Below are 4,127 nucleotides of genomic sequence, written 5' to 3' on the forward strand. Positions count from 1 at the left end.
ATCTTAGATTTTCTCCTGAATGGGAGGAGAGGACGGACCCTCCTATAATGTTCTGCTCCCAGTGACCTCAAAAGGGATTTGAAATGGCCCAGAACTGCATCCATATCAGTGTTTCCTCCTCTCAATTTTCCTTGTTTGATACCGAACTGAAGTGTTGAAAGTGAAAGCTGTCTGGCATGCAGCTGAAGTATTATTTCTGTCACAATAATTTCTAAAGACTCTCAGACAACGTGGGAGATACTGTGGCAGCCACCAGTACAAATGAAACGGTAGCCCCATTCTTAGTGTAAATGTCTCAGAGAGAGGTGGGTTGAGAGGTGACTAATGCCTTAGAAGAGAAGAATCCAAAGTAGAAACATAAAGGACATTCATTGCTGTGATAGATACTAAGCAACAGTTCTTGTGCTGTGGTATAATATCTTAGTAAGACGACTGCCTTTTGCCCTTTACTTTTGTATCATAGCATAGCTATGTAACATCACACTACTATGAGAAATAATGTGTTATCAGTCCTTGTGATGGAATAGCTTGATTGTTGCGTAAAAAAGTTCCTCCTAGGGACTTTTTCTCACAGGAAAAGGTACAAATAAATAAATAAATAAATAAATAAATACATTGCATTAAATTAAAGCTGATTAAAATTTTGTATGTTGGCTGTTATTCAAAAAGGTGGCGATCTCGGGTTGACTTTTTGGAGGGTGAGCTTTACTTCTAAATGAGTGTGTCCAGACATACATCTGGTTACTTTTAAATTCCCGGTGTTATTCAGAGTTAATTCACTATGCTTCTCAGCCTTCATCTGCATGATGCCCAAGAAAGTCAATTAGGGGCCAGAGGCACCTGTCAAAAGGGTCCATGAGGAAGCACAAAAAAATTGTATTTATAAGAAAGTGTGTTTTACAGCCTGCCACTGTTGTATTTTGCTCACAATTATGCTAGTTAGTAGGACTGTGGTATTCAGCAATTGTTAATGATCCTGGGTAAGGTGAGACTCTAATAAGGACTACTTCCATTGGCTGTGGGCCTTAATTTTGATGAGAAGAAGTTAGAAGAGTGCTGTTTTTTGTGAGTCTTGAGTGACTCAGGCATAAATGCATAGTCCTGATTTATGGCTCTGATGTTTATCTGAATTCAGTTACAGAATCACAAAATCACAAAATTGCAGTGTTGGAAGGGACCTCAAGAAATCCAGCCCTCCTGCTGTGGGTTACCTCAGGTAACCCACAACACGTTGCATAGGTAGGCATCCGGATGGGTCTTAATTGTCTCCATTGAAGGAGACTTCACAACATCTCTGGGCAACCTGTTCCAGTGCTCTATTACCATACATTAAATAAATACTTTTATGTATTATTAAGAAACATCCTCAGTTCAAGTTTTAGGCCATTACTCTTAGGCATCTTTGTGGCCCTCTGCTGGCTTCCCAGGAGACCCTTGTTTCCTTTAAACTGGGGAGCCCAGAAATGAACACAGCATTTTAGAGGCCAGAGCTGACTGGGAGGATCACTTCCCTTAAACTACTGGCCACACTCTTTGTAGAGCACCCTAGGATATTATTGTGATTTTTTTTTTTTTTTTTTTTTTTTTTTTTTTTTTGCCACAAAGGCACACTGCTGGCTCGTGACCAACCTGTGGTCCAGAAAAACACACAATTTCTGCTCTGCACAGATAATCTCCAGTAGTTCATCCCCTAAGCTGCACTGTTGCATGATCTTTTTATGCCTGTGAACCAGAAATATGCACTCCAAGCAGCTTAGAACAGTGAGGATTTGTAATCTTTCAAGACATTAAATTTAAAATTAGATATAGGATTGCTACAGACAACTAAATCCCAAACTGAAATTCTGAAAACTTCTCTCAGAAAGTCTAGGTTTCTACATCACTAAAAATTCTGAAACCTTTGAATATTCTGAAATATTTGAATATTCTGACTTTTGATGTACACTAATAACTTCCCTTCTTCTAATTGATGCTGTCCATCCTTGACAGAGAACAAAATTTAGCCTTGGACATTCATTAGTGGTTGCTGTAGTTAAAAAAGAAAGGATTAGGCAGCCCCTTGGGAAGTCCTTGAGAATAGACCCTCTGTGAAAGGGGTTCTGGCTGATGAAAAACTGAACATGATTCTGCAGAATATGCTTATAGCTCAGAAAGCCAGTGGTATCCTCAGCTCTATCAGAAGAGGGGTGATCAGAAGGGTGAGAGAAGTCATTGTCCCTTTCTACTCTGCCCTTATGAGACCCCATCTGGAATACTGCAACCAGGTCTGGGGGCCATAGCACAGGAAAGATATTGAGTTTTAGGTGACGGCTCAGAGGAGGGCCACTGAGATGATCACACAGCTAGAGCCCTCTTTCTTTGAAGACAGGCTGAAGGAAATGGATTTACTCAGTCTAGAAAAGCTAAAGGTATGGGGAGGTGAGAAGGTCCTCATTAGGGCTTTGCAATGATTAAAGTGAGAAACAAGTACAATTTTGAAAAGGGTATATAGTGATAGAGCAAAGGGAAATGTTTTTAAACCTAAGGAGGAGAGATTTAGATTAGATGTTGGGTGAAGTTAGGATAGATTTAGACTAGATACTAGGAAGAATTTTTTTGCTGCATCGCATTGAGGGATGACATTGATTTGCGTACGTCAGTTTTGCCTAGATGATCTCTGATCACATCCAACTTGTCCAAAGGGAAATCTATCTTTCTCCAGACTGTTATTTTTCTTAAAATAATGCTCTATTACACTGAAGTTATCACAGCCATTTAAAACAAAACAAAATAAATAAATAAATAAATAAATAAATAAGAGTTTCTGCCTGTGTGAACAGAGAATATGGGATTTTCATTTGATATTTGATCAAGTGTCAGGTTCCCTCTGGAAAACTTTATTTTCTCCCTACCTCATAAATAACTTCTAGAGCTGCAAAGGTCTTGGCATAAAACACCATGGTAAATTTGTCCCTGGATGATCTAGCAAAATCAATAGTGTTGCATCAGGGATAAATTTGTCCTAATATGTTTACCCACAGATAAAAACTGTACAGCTTCATCACATTTATTATTATTTGATACCAGAAGCCACAGCTACTCATAGTCTTCTTTGGTGCCTACATGACTCACAACTAATTTTGAGCTACAGTGGGGAAAGTAGCTATTAAATATCAGCAGCCTCTTCTGCATATTCACCATGAATACCAGGCCTATTCTTATGTCTTAGCATATTTCCATCCAACCTGTAGCTGAGCCCTAGAACGAATCAGAATGCAGAATGAATACTTTAATCCCAGATTTTTTTAATTTTTTAAAATTATTTTTTTCTTAAGTTGGGTCAATTATTTTGAGGACTCTTTGTCCTCATTTCGTAATAGTTTCTCCACACTGTGATAGCACGATACAGTCTTAATTTGCTGAGAATCCGAATGCGAGAAGTGCAAGATATGTTCAGCATTGGGATACCAGGGGAATGGTTTCCCTGGCAACAGCAAGCACATAAAAAGTGTTCAGAGCAGTCCCTGTTTCTACTGTGTTTCAAGTCTCCATTGATGGGGGAATCAAATCTAGTTCAGATTTTTTGTTACTATTATTATTTATTTAAGGTGAACTACAGGGCAGAAATGCAAGAACGTGCCTTATTGTATTTTACCACCTTGTGGAGCAGAACTGCAGTAAGAGTGACTTCTGTGAGAGAAGAAATAGTGATAGAGCCCCACAGGATACAAGAGATAATGTATAGTCACATGGCAAAAAGAGACAATAAGCAATGATTATATATAATAATAATGAATTGGATAATGAGTTTTCTAAGGTCAGTTTTAAAAGGGATTGTAACATTCAGCCTAAGGTTTGGCTCTGATTCAGCAAGGTACTTAGATATCTGTCTACCTCTAGCCTGGGAAGTATACACTTTCATTAAAAATACAAATCTCCTGTGTTTTACACACTTGGGCAGTCACATGGGAATTAAACATATACAGCAATATCTCACTGAGCCATGGGTTTTATGATTTCATATTTTACATCATTTGGGATGCTCCCACTGCAAAGTTGTCTTTAAGAGGGTGCAATAAAACCCAAATTTGTCTTCAACTTACTTCTGTTTCACCTGCACTGACATTTTCAAGTAGGGACATGTGTGT

Source organism: Excalfactoria chinensis, chromosome Z (genome assembly GCF_039878825.1).
Source record: "Excalfactoria chinensis isolate bCotChi1 chromosome Z, bCotChi1.hap2, whole genome shotgun sequence".
NCBI classification, from domain to species: Eukaryota; Metazoa; Chordata; class Aves; order Galliformes; family Phasianidae; genus Excalfactoria; species Excalfactoria chinensis.